Source organism: Squalius cephalus (genome assembly GCF_949319135.1).
Source record: "Squalius cephalus genome assembly, chromosome: 11".
Taxonomy (NCBI): Eukaryota; Metazoa; Chordata; class Actinopteri; order Cypriniformes; family Leuciscidae; genus Squalius; species Squalius cephalus.
In genome coordinates, this window is record NC_137132.1 from 22,045,613 (window position 1) to 22,066,311 (window position 20,699).

The following is a 20,699-nucleotide window of genomic DNA, read 5'->3' on the forward strand; positions in this document are numbered from 1 at the left end:
CAGTTAGCTGCCATCAGTGGCTTTTAGTTTTACATCTATCATCTCATCATTGGGAATGTGCTGACTCAGCACACATCCAGCTCTATTTTAAGATCTTTGGCCCACAATGATAAAGATAGCTGACACTCCTGTTGTGTAGCAAAGAGACACAGAAGATGATATCTGTTAGTGGTTGACAGAGAATAGAATTATCGTGGTCAAAAATGTTTCCGTGAGCCTGGATCTGAAAATACTTGTGGTATAATGAAGTCTAAAGTCTCTGTTTTTTTTTTTAACTAGAAAACCGGCCTGATATACAGTATTGTAGTTTGTGGTCTGTAAGATATTTTAATGTTTTTGGGATAAATCTATTATGCTCACCACCAAGGCTGCATTTATTTGATAAAATATTATTCCAATTAAAAATAACAACTTTTTTTTTTAATCCATTTTTTTTATTATTATTATTATTTATTCCTGTGATGCAAAGCTGAATTTTCAGCATCATTACTCCAGTCTTCAGTGTCACATGATCCTTTAGAAACCATTCTAATATGCTCATTTGGTACTCAGTTATTATTTTGTAAAAACCGACAAAAAACGTTAATATCTGTTTAACATTTGTCATGTTTTCCCACATTTAGGTCTATCTTTCCATGTGATAGTCATTATTTTTGTGAACTGCCTCTAGAGTCCTGATGGTCTGCTTTCAGGCAGCTGCTCAGAATTGTGTTTCCTTTATTTGTAGTGTTGCTGCCATTCGAATTAATGCATATACTGTATGTCCATAGTGTCTGGCACTTCTGCATATTTTTATATCCGTTCCATACTGCTTGCCATGGCAAGGATGAATATTACTATTTTAGACGTTTTCACAGCTCTAAATATTAAAGACCCCCTGTGGTGAAAGTCAAGTTTTTAATGTTGTTTATGTCTATGTATGTGGTGTTTTTAATGTTTTAAGACAAACCATGTGCAAATTCATAAGTCGACACCATTATACAGTGTCATTATACATTATACAGTGAGTATTATACAGTGAACCAAAGACAGAAACTACCTTGTAACCAATCACGTCACCGTGCGGGCGTGCTTTAGCATATCGTTAACTATGTTTTGAGGCAGGGGAGTCTCAAGAGAAGCCAGGTTATCAAGGCATATTCTTCTGTTGATGTGAAAAATTGGGTACATTTAGCAATATAGCAGGTGAATTGTGTATATCTTGTATATTATGAAGTTATGATGATCTGTGCCTTTCTCCAGTGACATTCTGAGTTGTTCAAAGCGTTTCTAAGGATGCTGATTTTTAGAAGGCAAACAGCAACATGGTTTGTGTAACATTAGCAACACATTAGCTGTTTGATAACGCAGTCAAGCAAAACGCTAATTATATTAATTACCGATAAATATTAAAGAGCGATACCATTGTGCAGTGTTTACCACAGTAAAGTTGAGTGGATCAGCTATTCTGAGCTAGTGTGAGTGGAGGCGGGGCTAATTTGCATATTCAAGGATCTGCATATACTAAATGAAGGGTTTAGAGTTACATTCAAGTTATTTTAAGGAATATTAAAAAAAATCACAGGAAAAAACTTTTAAATATGTAATTTTGGTGATTTAAATATTAAGATTTAAGGTATAAAATTATTGATTTCAGTGGGACTTAAACAATTCTTCAGAAAATGTAAACATTTCTATTAATGTTCTTTAATGGGTCACCCAGCCATTTGTCCCACCCAGAATCAAACCTTTGTGTTTGTAGTCTTGATCTTAACCCATTATACTATCAGGGCCCCATGATCTAAGACTATCAGTACATTTGTACTTTCTGAGAGAGTAGATAAAGTATGGTTTAATTACCACTCTTACAACATAAAACCTAAGACTGTCTTCATCCGCTGTGAGCTTCTCTAATCCACCCTCTTAGCCTGATTCTGGCTGCCCTCTCCCTTGACTCTGCTGAATGAGACCTGATGGAGAGGAGTGGAGTGGACATCTGATAGGCCCATATCCTCTTTGCAATCCCAGCACACTGAACAAATTAAGGGTCCTGTTTAGCCAGATCCCTGAGCTGTGCTTTAGACTAGACTCTTTATCTAATAGTGATTCAGGAACTGTTGTCATGGCAGACTTTTAGCAGCAGCTGTAAAACCACATTAGAAAAAGCTTTAAGTATTTTAACCCAAGAATACAGAAAGTGCCATTCAAATGTCATTTTTAGTGGTGGATTGGCAAATAGCTAGTGGATTCGTAAGTGAAAATGTAGTTGAAGAGTTATATTTAAATTTAAATCCTCTGACATGTTTATTTGTGTGTGTGTGTGTGTTTTTAGAAAATAGTTGTATTTTTTTTTTTTTTTTTGCAATGTTACAGAATTGTAAAAACTTAAATTAGATGATTAATAACTTAAAACAGTGTTGCAATGGTTCTTTCACCGTACTTTGCTCTTCTCTAATGTATAAATAAGTCAAGGTTTGTGCAAACCCATTTTTATTAGCTTTTTTTTTTTTTTTTCATGTCCACTACTCTGGAGCAACAACAACAAAAAATCTTCATATTTAACCATTCAGTACATATGAACTAAGAGTTTACACACAGTATGTAAACTAGCATTGAATGTTTTGAAAAGAACATGTACTGTAACAGTGAGCAATGTACTGCAATAAGAATGTAGAAAAGAGGTAAGATGAAGTCTCAAAAACTTGTTTGATTCTTTTTGATAGTTGCAGAGGGTGAATCTGAGTATGTGTGTATATGTCTGGGTGTTTGTTGGTGTTTTTGTGTGTACATGCTGGTTTGATAAATATCTGATAGTGAGCATATAGCATCAGGGTATGTGTGTTGCTGTGCATTCACTCATTTCACATCTGCTGTTTTTCACTAGAACTAATAAAAAACTGAATGACAGTTTATGGTCACAACATTGAAGACAAAATCATATTAATAATATTAATAATTAATTTGAATAAAACCTAATGTCCATTGCGATGGACAATAAACTTTAAAAAGATCTTCAATTTTTTTTTTTTTTTTTTTACGATTCCCATTCCATGAGCCTGTTCTCTTTCTATTCATTTGGATTCTTTGGATTGCTTTAATTAAGCCCTGTGATTGGCATTTGGTCAAGCACACATTGATCTTCCTGTTCCATACCATTGACTTTTTGAACTTTCACTCTTAAGTCATCCTTTCACTCCTCCTCTTTTTATTTAATTTCCATCTCTTCCTCCATAACCCTCCGTCGCACCTCTTCCAGCTGATTTGCAGTGGAAATGAGCTTCACAGGCTGTTGACCTTGTAGACCCACCACCTGAGGTCTGGACCAGCAGAGCTTGCAGAGTGACCCTCAAATTCACCCCGCTGTAAATCTTTTTATGCTCACTTTTTTCAACATTAATCTCATGAACATGCACAAGGAGAGAAGGATGTGCAATTTTGTCCAGGATTAGGAGTTTGGGATTTTGTGGCTGGTTTAGTTTAACTATCAGTTTATTTTCCATCCTGAACGAAAGTCCCATTTGATTCACTTACAAGGAAGTATAGTATCGATGGTCCGTGCAGCCAGCGGTGAAAATGACTTGAAGATGCTGGAAGTCATAAAACGTTCAAATTAAACAGAGCTGTTAAATGAAGAGTCTCATTCCCTGGGCATCGTTCATTTTTTCCATCAGAACCATTTAGAGCAGATTGTCCTTGTAAATAAATACCACTTTAATGGAATCTTCTCCTGACCTCAATGTGTCATTTGTTCCCCAAAACCATTTCATCCAGCCAGAACACTGGCTTTTTATTGTTCACTTGAAATAGTTTTGGAACACCTACGTTTGTACTGTAGTCACGTTAGCAAATATTAAATATTTCTGCCGATAAATGGAAAAATATCGCTGGATGACCTTCTGGCTCTGTCCTTTTGTCTCATGCTTGCTTTCGTTCTCCTGACAATTTCTTTTTTATAATCTTTTTCATATGTTTTCTGTTGCTAGTTATATTAGCTTGTGATTCTTATGTGGCCTTGTTATGTAGATCTAATGAAGTCATCGAGATCAGAGTTTAATCTGTTATCGACTTCTCAGGATTAAAAAAAAAGGTGGCAGAAAGTTCGGGGGATGATGTCTCAGCTTCTTAGAAACAGCATGAGATCTTATGACGTACATCAGCATGACACATTCACTCCAGCAGGGTGGAAGAAAGGCTGAAATATCATACTGGAAGTGAAACTCTGAGACTAGACTAACAGTTCCGGACTCAAGCTGTTTATTCAATCCAGCGCTAATTGTGTTGGCAAGAAAAAAAGAATCCTGCACGAAATCCTGAACACCTTCCTATATGAATCTAAATGTATTTTTGCCCCATCATTTTCCTCAGTTTATAGTTTCTATTTAACAGATGGTGATTTGCTATTATTGTCTTACCCTCTACAGTCACTGTCTTGGATGCCCACACACCTTTCTTGCGATGAGTGATCTCATATCTTCCACAGTAAATACTCAAGCTGTGAGTAATTCTGCCAAGCATCATTATGTCTTGCTCCTGGCCGTTGTGCCTCATTAGAACCTGGTACCAGAGCACTCAGGCCTCCCAAAGGGCCCTGGAGGTGTTTTCTTAAGCCCTACACCAGAGGAAACCGTGTGGCCTGTGCAGCCTTTTCCGGCCTGTAAACGCTGCATTTATTTCCGATGCTCTCTTCCAGAAATATCTCCTCTCTAAAACAAGATGCCACGCGCCGAAAGACTGCCAAGCTCGAACCATTCTACCATAAGATGTAGAGAAAGAGCGAATAAAAGAAAAGGAAGTTAAAATAAAAAAGAGTTTATGTAGTGTTTAGGCCAATTCACTCCACACCGACAGACGGCAACAGACACATCATCGGGTTTTGTTGGATCAGTGTGTGTTACCCCATTTGGCGTCTGTCAGAGCTTGTTTTCACCGATTGAACATGTTGAATCGGATTTAGAATGTCTGAGAAGTGACATGCTGTAATCTGGTGAGAGTTTTGGGAGCAGGAACAGAGAACCGGTTTTTATTAAGAACTGCAGAAAGGACAGTTTTACTGAAATATTTTGACAGTTTCCTGCTTTCGTTGTTTATTCAGGGATGTCACAACACTTTCACTGAATCTACAGCGTAACCACTGTAGTTTGATTCCCAAACTAATGACACTAAGCTGATTCATTTAGTGAATCAAAACGAATGACTCTTATGAACCGGTTCTTTTTAGGGAATCAAAAACATACAGTTTACAACGAAATTTGAGATGCACACTGTGCGCTTTTGGCAGTGGTGTTATACCAAATGCTACCTCTTTTTTTCCGTTTTGTTGTTTAATATATAGCTATGTAATAAATACCAATAATTGGATTGCATTTGTTGGATTGCATCTAAAATGACCATGAAAGTTATTTAATAATTGAATAACTGTTTTGAGTGTATTTATTGTTGAAATGATTTCATCGTTTGGCAATAGAATTACATTTACCTTTTTTCTAAGTGTTTATTCCTTGCAAGTATTGAAAGATTTAATATTGGTACCATTAAGGAACCAGAATCATTTAATTCTTTGTGATTTCTATTCCCAGTTGGGATGGATCTTTTGCAGGCATGGTGTTTTCTTTTGAGCTTAACTCCAATGCCCCACAGTTCCACTTCCAGTAACAAATTTAGTAATTTTTTATGTTTACATAATTCTGATTGCCATCTTAATTATAAGTACCACACCAAATCCATTTTTTTTTTTTTTTTTTTTTTTTTTTTGGCATTAGTTTTGTTGCACATCCTGATTTTGCAGAGTTAAGCCCTATTCTGACGGGGCTAGTTTTCTAAACAAAGTTTGAGTTCCAATTCTTATCACTCGACGTCTGTGATTTCATTTCATCTCCATGTTGATTATAGAAGTGGGAGTGTGTGTTTTCCAGATGTGGGCGTTACAGAATGCCATGTGCTGTGCGTGAGTCACGTATATGTCTTTTAATTTATTCTTTGTTGATATGATTTTAATTTATTAATAAAAAAACCCATTTAAGTAAACTTCACGAGTTTATAGCAGTGGCTGTTTATAATAAACTTGCATAAGTGAGCAGAGAAATCTAGACACGTATCTTACTTTTACTCTTAAAATGGGCAGTCTTCGCAGTTTCCTTGATTTGGCTCTATTTATTGATTGTATGTGTTATTTTTTGTCGGTTACCATCCGAAACTAAATGAAAGCATGCCGAAGATTTATGCGCAAACGGTAGCTCTGGTAGGTCAAAAACACATGAAGAGAAGTGTTAGGATAATACAGCATCAGCAATCACAGACATTTGCATTCGGACAGGATTAGATTTCTCAGAGGACAGTTGGGTTTGCCGGAAAACAGTAGGTAATTTGCTCTAGAATTTTTGCAGAGGTTGTGTGAGGAAAAACACTGGCTGCGGACAGGATTAAAATCGCAAAGAACGTCTGTGAAACACAAATTTCTCTAACGACCCCCTGGAAAACTAGTCCCATCCGAATAGGGTTTTAGACGCGTTCCTGGGTCAACATGGGTTTTGTTGATCCTGGAACAACATTCCTGTCCGAAAATATAATCCTAACCCTATCCATAAGTTATCCTTAAACTGTAAACTTGTCCCTCAAATCTGATTGGTTGATTGGAATGTTGATCCAGGAACATGTTGCACTTGGTGAAATCAGGTTCTGCAGTTCTGTTGTTAAACACTTGCTTCTTTTCAGAAGGCAGTGTTCTTTGTAAACGGAAGAGGAATATGTTTAGTAATTTTTGCTTCCCGCCTAAACTGACACCACAGAACCAGCTGTCCCGATCGCAGTGTACCACAAGTTTTACAGTGTCGTTGTTTTGCCTCCGCTGTGTGCAGCTGGGGTCCTATCATGATAACACGGCAGCCAAATCTGCAAAAGGGATCAAATAGGAGTTTCCTCCTAACAAACAGCCCAACACATTGCAATTACAACATCTGGCGTCAGCTGGGTACAGATGTCAGGCCATGCCCACACCCCTAAAACCATCAGGATGCGGTCCAGATGTGAAGAGGTCCATCTCACGTAAGTTACAGATGTTGCTGTTTCTCAGACCACCACAAGGCAAACTGCTTTTGTCTGAAGTACTTTTTAAATTTAGATTGTTTTGCTACACCCAGTATGCATGTGAAGCTGTGGGACAGGCTACAAACAGCAACTGAGAATGTGATTCAATTAGAGTCAAGATTGTTTAGCAAAACAACATTGAGAACAGACAACAGTCCTGTTGGCTTTGTTTTGCTAGGCTTGCATTTGATCAGGCTGAAGTATGAGTGAGCAACAACATATAATGCTAAATGTTAGCATCAATTAAGTGATTGATGTGATGTGATTCAATTCCATTTTCAAACTGATTTGACACTGACTCATTTTGCTAAATTTAGTAGTAATGTCAACAATGCTACCGTTCAAAATGTTGTTGTCAAAACTTAGGGCAATGGTGTTTGTAGTGCCATTCTCCAGTTGACCTGCAGGAACCAGTACAGTGCTATGTTCCCAAATTTCATCTGCCTTAAATAACATTTTTCCCTGTTTCTGTCTCACTCACTCTATTCAAAATTGCTAAGCACTCCCATGCAAGACTAGACATATTTTTAAATTGGTTTAATGCAGATGGGAAATCTCACAGGTGCAATTGGGAATGTAATGAAGTGCAGGTGCGAATGAAATCATTCCAATATTCTCCTAGGATGTCTCAATCAGTCCACAAGTTACTGTCAATTCCTGAAATTGTTGAGTCTCAAAGGACATAAAAAGTAGCCAAATCAGTATTCCCTGTGTTTGCTATACCGAGGCGACTTCCTGTTTCAAATATATCTGATTATGGGTTTACCTTATGCAACCTTCCTGCTGTACAGTGCTAATTTATCTTTTTCAGATATCATGCATGTTAGATTAGACATGAGATGTAGGCGAACACCTGTGGACTAATTTGAATTCATACAGTCCAATGTGTGGGAAATCTGGTCTTAAGTTCTCAAGATGTTTAAAAAAAAAAAAAAAAAAATTCAGCAAGGATGCATTAAATTGACATTAAAGACACTTATAATTTCACAAAATATTTATTTTACAAATAAATGTTGTTCTTTTGAACATTTATGTATCACGGTTTCCACAAAAATATTAAATATAGTGCAATTGTTTTCCACCTTGATAATAATTAGAAATGTTTCTTGAGCATCAAATAAGCATATTAGAGTGATTTCTGAAACATCGTTTTTTGTTATTATTTGTAAAATTACAACCAATTTGTCCTTCAGCATTACTATATATTTTTTATTTGGACTTCATTAACCAAAATGACCTTCCAACATGTGTAAATAATTCTACGGGGTATGATTAATGTAATAGGATTAGATTGTGTTCATTGAGAACTAAGTGTTGTGGTCGGGATGAGTGGAGACATGATGAGATGCGTTACACCTCATTGAAGGGTTTGTACCTTATGTGCTGTTCATGAGTGATGTTAGCACCAGATCCGGTCCAGGCTGATCCCGCTCTTCCGTTTCTGTAAGATCCCTGTAGGGATTGGAAAAACACTTTGGTGGATATTACACCCTGTTATTCTTTCTCTCTGCAGTCCCTCCAACCGCTTTCTGTCTTTGGGCCATTAGAATAATATCCCAGTGTCTGGGTCAGGAGGAAGAACATCACAAGTCAATCTCTGAACTCACTCCTATTATTATTATTATTATTATTATTATTATTAGTAGTAGTAGTAGTAGTAGTAGTAGTAGTAGTAGTAGTAGTAGTAGTAGTAGTATTAATTTGTTTACAGTATTCATATATTTAGCTCCACAGCTGTGATGGAGCACAATTTTTATGCTAAAATGAGTTATGAGTTATATATGTTATGTTATATGTTGTGCTGTGTGTTGTGTTGTGTAATGTTAGGCAATATTATGTTATTTTATATGCTATGCTATGTTATGCTGTTATGTGTATATGCTATGCTATATGCTGTTATGCAATGCTACGCTATGCTGTTATGTTATGCTATATCCTAAGCTATATGTTGTTATGTTATGCTATGCTATGCTATAATATGCCAAAATAAGTTATATTACTGTGTCATATGCTTTTGGATATGGTGGGTTAGTGGATCAACTATTAGTGAACTTTCCCTCCAATTATTATTAATTTTTTTTTTTTTTTTTTTTTTTTTTTTTTTTTTTACAAAACTTACATTGTGTCACTACATTATTCTAAATTCTGAACCTTTTCCTGGTTGATTAATGGCTATGTGAATAATGTGCATCAATATGACTTTCATAGACTGTGCATTAGTAAATATTTTTTTTATCATTTATATTTATATTTTTATTTATTAATGTCAATTATTCAAATGCTCCCCATTGATTCTAATTACCCTTCGGTATGACACAGATTACGTAAGCATACCATTTTCTTTTTTAGAAGTTATATTTGTATGACCCTAGTATTTTGTTGATGCTTTCAACATCCTGAAATATTAGGCAACTTATAAAAATAGCACACCTTACTCCAGTCTCCCCTAAAGATTTTTTCTCTTCCTCTAGAATTCCTTTCTGAAATGTATGTTGTTTGGAGAAAGGCAGTTATTCTCTCAGTTGTCATCATCATCATCATCATCATCATCATCAATGGTCATTACATGCGCCTATATTCCCTTCTTCCATGTTCCCCTTCTGTAAGTAATCATTACGAACATGGTTCATGTGGTGATTGCTCCACATTTAAGCTTCAGGTATGGCTGAGCTCCAGTCTGGGATTCATTGTCTTGATAGGTCTGGGTCCACAGAGCCTACGCTTGACAGATCGCAAGGCCGCGACGAGTAGAAGATGAAGTTAACTTGTAAACGATGCCTTTCTCAGCTGTGTTGATTAATATTGTTGTGCTGACATGGATGAATTACTTTTAGAGGAGATGTTGCCAAAGATCTCGATTGTAATGCTATTACATTATCTTTTAATTCTTAAGGGGTATTTTGAAATTTTACTTGGTGGAGTGCAGAATTATCCTGCTCATGTTGTATCGATTAGTGTCAACAGGATTTAAGCCATTGAGGATATGTGTAATTTATCCCAACCCATTTGATTTTATCATTAAACCGAACCCCACACTACCAGAAAAGACGTTGACATGGGAAAAGTTCAACGCAAAGTGGAAAATTTGCATTTGACCTTAGATTACCATCCCAAAAAACCCATCTAATCATTTCAAAACGGATGAAGTTAAAATTTTAAGCTTAAGCAAGAACCAACTCTTTCTTTCAAGTGGCTTTCGCTTGATCTATCCTTCTTATTCGAAGTAACCAAACGGTGCATGGATAATCTCTTTATGTGGCAGATAACCAAACGTCTCTCGCCGACCCCTGATACACGTCTCTGATCTTTGGCCCATTTGATCTCTTTCATTTTCAAACCCTTCATTTGTTTACGGCTTGGCCCGCCAGATATGATGCTTTTCCAAAGCAGTGAGTCATGGCTCCCGTCTCCTCGTGTTTTGCAGCGCTGTCCAAAACCCTGAAAGAATGTGGAGGGAAAATAGACATCCTGACATCAATGGTCCAAAGATTCTCTGATTTGTGTCCACGTCTACATCGGCATCTCCTTTCAAATCATCCTATGTTTACAGGACCGTAGGTAAACCTCTGACGGATGACACAGGATATGTATTTTTAGGGTCGGCCTGGTCAGCAGACCTAATTGACTGCTACTGATTATAGTATTTATGTAAACCAACTCGCCCTCAGCCGTAATGCAGTCTTAAGTGCGCTGCTCATAAAAACATCTGTGCATGACTAATGTTGTTACGTGACGTGACTGAGTGGACTTCCCATGGGCTGTCTATCTATTAGATTTACTTCAACCCCACCCTGGATTCAGATCCAACATGCACAGCTAACAGGGTTTGGTTCTGAAGATGCAGCACAGTGCTTTTCCTCACAAAACCATAATATACATCAATTAAAATGTATGGCAATTCTGACCACTTTGATAAGATTTATGGTTATTTTTAAATGTCGAAAGGTATGGTCATCCAAAATAAATCCCATTCATTTCCATAGACTTTATGGAACGTGATTGTTCACTATTTGAACACCAGGGATAAAGATTGCTTGTACTTGCTAATACTATTGTGCAAGTATTTCCCTTTGCTTACAATGTTTGGCTGGATGTTTAATCCGAAATTGGATTTAAGTAAAAGACATAAAAGCTTTCACTGTGATTTATTGGGATATGTGGCTCTGGTTTTACAGGGGGTTAGAAGAACACAATAACAAATATATGATCCATGGACTGCTACAGGAGTGATTTCCTCTGCTCTCTTCCATTGCTGCCGCACATCGCTGAGGTAATGCTGACGGCATGAAGTGTCTAACAGTGAACTGGCACAGCAGATCACAAAGCTTTTTGACCAGTTCAAATGATGACAGTCTTAAATCTGATATTGAAATCTACTGAACTACATACTGTTGTCTCTTCTCATTTCTTAATCCTAATTATGTGAATGGAAATAAATCACAGTTGTCTAAATGGATTGGTTGAAATGGTTGCACCACTAGGCGAAGCACCTCTGGAATATCCATCCCTCCATCCATCCCTCCATCCATCCCTCCATCCATCCATCCCTCCATCCATCCAGGGATTTTCATTCTGAACATCAAAAAATGCACAAGTATTTAAAGTCACTAGCGTTTACATACAGAGTAAGGAATTACTTGGGCAACCTCTTCTATCGAATTGCCTTTATTTTGATTATTCGCAAATGTTTTATTTATTTTTTTAAACTGCCATTTTGACGCTTTTCTCATTTTATATGTATTAAGCTGTTTGTTGCTGGTATTTTTTATTTGCCCGTTTCAAATGAAAATGTTCTACCCTACCTCCCTCGTTTTGTTGCACACAATTCACATTCAAATGTGCGTACTTGCGTACACAAAACATGCAATATTTCATGCATGTCACGCCACTCTTCTAGTATACAAAAGTGCATGTGTACAAACCTGCGGTGTCTTCCGGCATCTAAACAAATGCATTTATACAAAAAAAAAAAAAAAAAAGTAGTTGTACACATGGATACCAAACAGTTTATCATTCCAGATAAGAACGGCACATTTGGATTAAGGAATAGATTTGGTTTAATTTCAGGAAGGCCTCCAGCCACTCTCAGCACCCCACTCACATCTGTGTCCTCACCTTCCTCTCAGGGAGTCAGCCAAAAACACATCACTCAGTCAGATCCCCGCAGACCTACCAACATATGCTAGTGACCCAGGACAGCCATGAGTGCTGGAGCGTCCGTCTGGGATACTGCTACACAGAGGTCGTTGTCTCATTTTGTATATTCAAATATATCTTGTAAGTAGCGAAATGAGGCTGTTAGTCAAACCATGCTGCTGCTTGTTTTTCTTTCAGTTAATTTATGTCTGGATGCCCAAAACGACAAAAAACAAAACAAAAACTGTCCTTGTATGTTTTAATGCCTGGATGCACTTGTGTAGGAGACTGGAAGGTCTGACCACAGAAGCATATAGTTTTGGGTATCAGGATGATTGAACGATTTGTGCTATATTTGCAGACACTTACATTTTATTTCTCTTAGGGATCTTTTTATTTCATTAAAGATGATCATTTCCAAGTAGTATAGATTTAATTAACTCAAATTTTTCAATTAATTTTCCGTCATAGCCTAAAGCACTATAACTCGAGTGGAAAACGATGTTGTTGAGTATGTTAATGTCCTGTGACGTTTGCTCAGGAAAATCGAATCACCCGTTTCAGCAAGAGCAAATGTGTCATATTAAAATAAATTGCAAAAGCACTGGGAGCGCATAAGTTGTTGTGGAACATGTTTAATGCCACATTGTGGTTTGTTGCATTAGTGGAAGGAGGTTTTGTGTTGCAGTTTGCTTTGTCAATCAGAGGACTGTTGGCAATCGTGATGGAAAATGCATTTCGGCTTAAGATTGGAAGTTGATTATTCTTCTTTTTTCCAGCTGTATGTTTTTTTTTTTTTTTACCAGTCCGAATATTTCGAAGAGGCATCGTTGCTCATGAATTCTTACCTTTGAGAACTGATATGAATTTCCTGCGAGACTTTCCATACGTTCTCTGAAAAGGTTCAATTCACATGCCAGTCAGTGTATATTACGGCACTCATGCAATAGTACTTACATTGTATTTACATGCTCTGAGCATGATGTGTTTAGAGAAGTTTTGAACGTGTTTTCTTTTTCTCCTTTCCACCGTCCTGTTTATTTAACACTGAATTCCCTTTTCATTCATTAATCTTTTCTTTGCAGGAATAATCACACCTTTAAAGTCTCAAAACATGACGGAAGTCCACATCTGTAATTCTCTGTTAGTCTCTAGTGGAAAAAAAACGCTTCTAAATAAAGTGGGGTTCAATAGGGTTGACGTTTTTTGGATGTTTTTCCCTCCCAAAACACACACACACAACACACACACACACACACACACACACACACACACACACACACACACACACACACACACACACACAAACACAAATCGACACCAATATCAAAATTGTGGTTACATTTTATTTATTTATTTGGTTTGTTGGTTGTGTATTTGTTTGTTTATTTATAATAAAATATAACATTTAAATACAGTACTAAAACTATTATTTAGATTTTCACGTAAAGCTCCACTATGTGATTTTTTTTACCACAAGAGGGCGCAGTTTCCAACAATAACAAAGGCGAAGCTTGATGACGCTATGAAGGAGGTGACGATGGGAGATGTCGTTTTTAATGCGTTTTCACCATCTAGCGATGTATCTAAATGGAATTAATGAATCATGATCACGGATGAGGTAATTTATTCGTTTTTGTATTACTTGTATGTCTGATCGTATTATTTTATGTCATCATAATTAATGAACTGCAAGGAACGTGAAATGTTATGCTATATTATCCCGTTACAACTTACAGCTAACGTATTTGTCAAATGATTTGTTTGGTTAATGTTGTGCAGTTTTACGTGTTTATGGTTAATCCCGTGTTGTTTAACGTGTTCAAACCAATATCTAAAAGTAAATTTGAACGAACATTTGCAAGTAATGACTAAATATATTTTTTTAACAACACATATCCGATTGTATTTAATTGTACTGCCATAATCTCGGTCACCACACGTGATAAAAAGCCTTACCGAAGTACAAAGAGCAATAACTTTGTTTATAAGTGCTATTATTGACAGTTGCATGTCTTACTGAGAGTCTCTGTCAAGTCCAAGATTCGCGCAGCTCTCTCCATCTCGAAAACGCCTGGCCGATATTTATCCGGGTTTTATTCCTTCGTTTGTCACACAGTCTGCGTGTATCCGAATATGGACGCTTTCGTTTTGTTGGCACTTCAATACTCGCCAAGTAATAATCGTGATCCATAACAGCTATAACCATACAGTCTATGGCTATAACGCTATAACCACCACTTCCGCATTTGACCATGTGATATTCCGGTGTGGTGGGTCATATTTTTATTTTTATTTTTTTTCTTCTTTGTCAGACGTCTTTATTGTTTATTGTGATAAGAAAAAAAACCTCAATAAAGTTGTTGTAAAAAAAAAAAAAAAAAAATCCGGTGTGGTGGAATATCCTATCACATGGTCCACACCGGAAAAAAAGGATAGAGCGGACATTGCGTCACTGAGAGGCGACATTTCTTTTCTGGGACGGACAGTTATTTAAAATCGGAATTTCTCTGAAATAAAAAATCTTTGGAGACTTTTGAGATATTGTAAGTACACAACTGGAGGAAATATATCACACTGTGCAAGTTATTTTCGGAAATTTTATTACAAAATTGTTACATATTGGAGCTTTAATAACATATAGTTTTTATTTTACCCTGAAACTCTAAAAAGAAACAGATATATAATATCAAAATTGTGATAACATTTGATGTATTTATTTATTTGGTTGGTTGGTTGGTTGGTTGGTTGGTTGGTTGGTTGTGTATTTGTTTGTTTATTTCATAATGAAATATCAAATTATTTTATTTTCTCTTGAAACTCTAAAAAGAAACAGACACCATTATCAAAATTCTGGTTACATTTTTATTGTAGTATTGTATTATTGTCTTTTGTTTTATTTGTAACAAAATATTTTATTTAAATAAAGTAAATAATAAATATATTATTTATAATTTAGAACTATAATAGTTAATAATACATTTTATTTTTATAATATAATATTATTTTTTTATTTGATCATAATTGAATTTATTTAAAACAAAGGCAACAGACATCAAATATTTATTTATAATAATAATAATAATAATAATACATATATATATATATATATATATATATATATATATATATATATATATATATATATATATATATATATATATATATATATATATATATATCATAAATAATATTTTTAAATGTTGCAGATATATGTAGGCATTGTAAATCAGATTTTTTTAAAAACATGTTGTTTTTAGTCCCGTTGGACCCTACATGAGCTTCCAGTTTTATTATCGTCACATGACAGCATGTCCTCCATACATTCAAGCTGTAACTCTTATCCCTGTTTATGTTCACACATGCATTTTATGCAGCATCTTTCTAAGTTTCCATATAAAGTGGCTTTGAAACCTGAACTTGTGAATTAAAGCTATAAAGGTACAAACGAATGTGTTGCTCACAACCGAACGCCACGGCCCCATGTGGAGAGCAGTGGCAGTTAGTCAGAATCAATCAACAGATGCTGAGCAGAGCATGAGCTTGTTAATCGTTCCCTTCCGTCCCACCATTCCTCTACTGTTAGTCTCACCCTGAGAAGTGCTGGCATCTGTAGCCCGTATGAAGTACTAAAGAGGCAGAATGAGCTTTCCTGAGTTTAATAGCCTCCCCCTCGCAGGAGTAAAGTGTTTCTGTCCCTCTGTTTATGCTTTATGAATCCGGTGACAATTCTCATTGTGGAGGTTGGTGATGATTTATGATTTGAGTGGGATTATTTTGTCTGTCAGGATGTGGCGGAGGAGGACAGGGGGCATCTGGTGTTGGTTGGGAATGCTTGTACTTTTGTTTTAATGAACATCAAAGCAGGACGTGATCTCTAAAGTGAGCTATTAACATCATGACCGTTTACTGTCAGTAAATCTATGGAAATGCTGTGATATTTAGTTAGGTCTGTTTGTCCAGTTGCTGAGTGTCCATAGAAAAAAAAAAAAAAGAAAAAAAAAGAGATCTCTTATACATCTCAATTGTTTCTGGTGAGATTAAATGGAGAGTCTCCTGCTTTTTTTTTTTTTTTTTTAAAAAGCTGTCTGAGCTCTTCATCCACATTAATATTATAGCTCTACATTCCTACTGTATTTATAAACAGTAATGATTTCTTTTCTTAATATTTAGTAATTCATAGCAGCATTTTGATGATTGTAGCTTGAATGACCAAGAAAATGACTCTCAAATGAGCCGGTTCTTTATAGTGAATCAAAAACTTAGGCTGGGTCCGAAAGCTTAAAAATGCTGCCTTCGCATGACTCATTGCAGGGTAGGAAGGCATCAAGGCACGTCCGAATCCAAACGTAACTTCACTTCCTCTCTCCTAAGATACATTTATCTGATTGATTTTTGAAGGCAGCATATGTATCCTTCACTGCCTTTGATATCCCACAATCCTGTGATTTCCATTCTGTGACAGTTGAGCTAAAAAATAAAGATGGTGTCTGAAAGTTGCGATTGGTGGTCAGTTTGTGTGTAAATGCACTATATGTTTTTGACCACCGTTTTCTACTTCTGGTGTCATTTCTAACGAGAAATCACTACTGTAGTAATTAAATGTTTGTTTAGTTCTCACCAAAGCTCTCTCTATTTAGCTGTAGATCATTAAACCGTTATGTTGTCTCAAAGGCTGTCCGAAATCAGTTTCGCGAGGTGCCTTCATGCGCAAACGCTGCCTTCAGAGTCATTGCCTATAAGGCAGCGAGGCAACGAGTCAGCTGTTTTCTGATGCAGCCAGTGACATCAAGGCTGTAATTTGATTGGTTATCAAGGCACACATGATTTAAATTAGCCGTTACGCTTTTTCCAATGGTAGAGCCACAGATACTCGTATCTATACCAACAATACCAATAATAAGACCATCTATGCCAGTGTATTCTGATTCCTGAAATGACTCTTGTGAGCCGGTACTTTTTAGCGAATCATAAACTGCAATACATACTGTATTCCATAGATTGTAAAAAAAAAGAATCAGTGAATCAGAAACCTGCAGCGCCACCAGTGTAGTCTGATTCCCGGACATATTTCTCTTAAGAGCAGTTCTTTTCAATGAATCAAAAACATAAAAAATTTTGATCATAGTGGCCTGATTCTCAAATGGTTCTTTTAAGTTAATCAAACACAAAGTGCAACCAGTATAGATTCCTGAACAAATGTGACTCTTATGAGATGTTTTTTTTAGTGAATAGTCACATCAGTCTGACACATCTTTTTACTCAAGCTGCAATTTTACATTATTTTCAGTGATGTCCGTATTGAAATGAAGCAAGTTTAATGTCAGTCAGAATGTTTGTTGAACATAAACATACAGAGTTTTTTGTTACAAATAAAGGAATATTACTTATCCCTTCTGTGAGCTGCTTTAGCACACTAACATAGTTAAATGAGATTACAGGTGGTTAATGAATAAGAAACATTCAAAAGTGGTGTAACAATCTTCTGATGGAGGGGTTAGACGCTAGTGTTTTGTTTGTGGAATCCTGGAAAAGAAAGGGGCTCATCAGATCTGTGATATCAGCCAGTAAGGACTCCTAGATCCTCAATACAAAGCAAAGCCATATGGACAATATTTCCACAGCGATCTCATGGTCGTTGTTTACATTTCAAGAGTAAATTAAAACACAGAACTCTTCACGGTAGACTATTAACTTGGCCAAGTTAGTTCATCTTAATGATGGCATTGTTCATGTGGTAATCAAGAGCATATAGTTGCACTGAATCAACCCAGCCATCTGGATGATGTATCTTGCTGATTCTGAAACACTCCTTTTGCCTTGTCAGATATTGTGAGGTCTGTTTGTCCAGCCAACAGAACACTTGAGAAGACAATGACTGAAATGGTAGGGGATTATATGAGCCAACAGCGGGAAAGATCAGTTGAAGTCCTTCCATGATCATCCAACATGGATAACAGGCATCCATTTGTAATGCCAATTCTGCAATCCATTTAGTCACAAACAGATGGGAGTCCTGTATAGGAATCCTAACCCAGAGAGAGAAATGTCTGTTTGGAATACAAATGAAGTGAAAGGCACAATAGGAACAAATGCACTTTAATCAACATGTACTTGAGGATCTTGTCTCCATTTAGTTTCTTAGATTGATTTAGAACCAGTGTAATTTACCTGTTGACTTCAGGGAATGAGGGCAGACGCTGGCTTCTCGTAAACTGTTGTAAGGAATAATGGGGATTTAATTACATTGGTTACTTTATATGACTTTAATATTTCATCATATTACTGTTTTTACTGTACTGCTGACCAATCTTTTAAAAATATTCAAATCAAATTTGCAAATTTCAAAAATTTCAAATTCATTTCTTCCCTATGAAACGGATTCTCAAACATGTAAGGCGGGACGTGATTTGGTCCATGTGGAATTGACTGGATGGTTGTGGTTTGTTATTGGTCCATCTCACGTGAATAACAGTAATAGGTCATCAGAGAAGAGAAGTTGCAGAGAAGAGGGAGTGGAAGTTATTTTGACTAAATATCACAAAGGCACAAATACAATAAATCAATAAAGTGTGCACAGATAAATTATAATAAATATTGCAATATTCCATAAAAATAAAAGAATGGTCAATTTTGATTTCATGGTGACTTTAATCAATTCACAATAATTCATGCAACAAATTTATTAGTATAGAGAATGTGAAAATTAACATAAACTTATAAATGCTCTAAAGGTTGTTGTTTTTTTTGTTATACCTAATGCATTAATCTTAACAAATTGAGCCTTATTGTAAAGTGTTATCAATGTCTGAATGTGGAATCATATGCTGTTGTATTGAAAAACTTTTTTTGTGGAAAGAAAAACATACAGGAAAAAGTATTTTTGTAATACATTGATAACAGCTGGCTACAGTGTTTGTTTATATGTTCCATATTAACCTACTGTATATCTTAACAAAATAAGGAAGGGCCATTCGATTCATACACTCGATAAGCCTCACGCTTTGAAGTGATGCAAAGCCCTCGTGGGTTTGTGAAACGGCGATCTCTACATCTCCATCCAAACGTAACTGAACCCTAGCCTGGCCCTCACTGAGGAAACAATAATTCTCTCCTGTTTCAACAGCCCAAGATAACTGAGAATAAAATAATGAAGTTAGTTGTTTTTCTGGAATAACTAGAAGGGGCCGAGATCAGGCCTAAGGACAGTAGGCCTGTGAAACCAGTGAAGACAAAATATGTCATATGTCATTTGTTACATGACTTTGATTATCCTTCATGTTTGCTGGAACATTTTTGGTTTGGCAGGCAAAATGTAAAAGCGCTTTTGGTTCACCCTTCTCATAGGGTTAGCAAAACATTTAGCCCTTGATTAAAGTGGACAAACTAATCTCACGTTAGGCCAGGACATTTTAAGCACTTCTGCACCATGTGCATTGAAAACAAGCAGTGTTAATTTTATACCCTGTTCTTTGCTTACTTTAATCCTGCTACAAATCAAATCCATACCTAAATATATTCCATGCAGCACTCGCAAAATGATGGCAAATTATCAGGCCTTCAGGTCAGAATGGAGGATTTGCTTTAATCATGAACTGCATCTGGAAATAACAGTATTCAAGTGCAATATTCAGGCTTTTAAGCCACCCCACCCTTTTTCATCCTAGGCAGTCTTTGTCTATTCATGATTACTTGTCATTTGTCATTCATTATATGTATTTACCCCGTAATAGCTTTTAGAAAATACGACGGCTCAATTTTAGTGCCTCAATTTCTAGAGCCAAAGTAAAGCAACACTAAACAGGGAGTCTGTAAAAGTGTTCGGAGAACAAAAAGATGACACGAGGGCTGGTATATGGTTCCCCTTGATTTGAGCCAGCTGTGAACCCATGTGCCGTTTGGGGTCTGGCTAAGGTTTTGTCCCCTGCTTAAATGTACTTTGTCAACACATACAGACACGCACACATACACCATTACTTGGTAATTTGGTAGTAAATATACATTTGAATGGCTTTGTTTACTTAAAAATGGAATCTACCATTTGTGTTCAATCAGTGGATGAATGCAGTACACTGTTTAGACCCCATTTAAGACTAATGTAAAGATAAAAGGGCAGGTGTTGCCTTTTTTATCTACTGAGGCCACCATACTGATGTTTAAATATGTGTTTCCTGGTTTCAGTGTGTAGAAATAATGGACCCAAGCTCAGATTTCCTTGTCATAAATAATGTTTAGGTACAAACTGCAGCTGGCCGGTTTTTTTGTTTTGTTTTGTTTTTTTGTCTTTGTTACTAAAACGGTATGCTTGACCATGCACTATATTTCTGTTGCCAGTTTCTACAGTAGCACCGGGGCTATTTGTCACACTTGGCTATTTCAGTTATGATTTGAGTTAGAAATAATTTGATGATAATTTATATTTCTTAATAATATTAATAATAGTTATATTTTTGAGTTAAAAGTCCAACTACTGTTTTGTTTTGCATTGTTTTGCTTTGCTT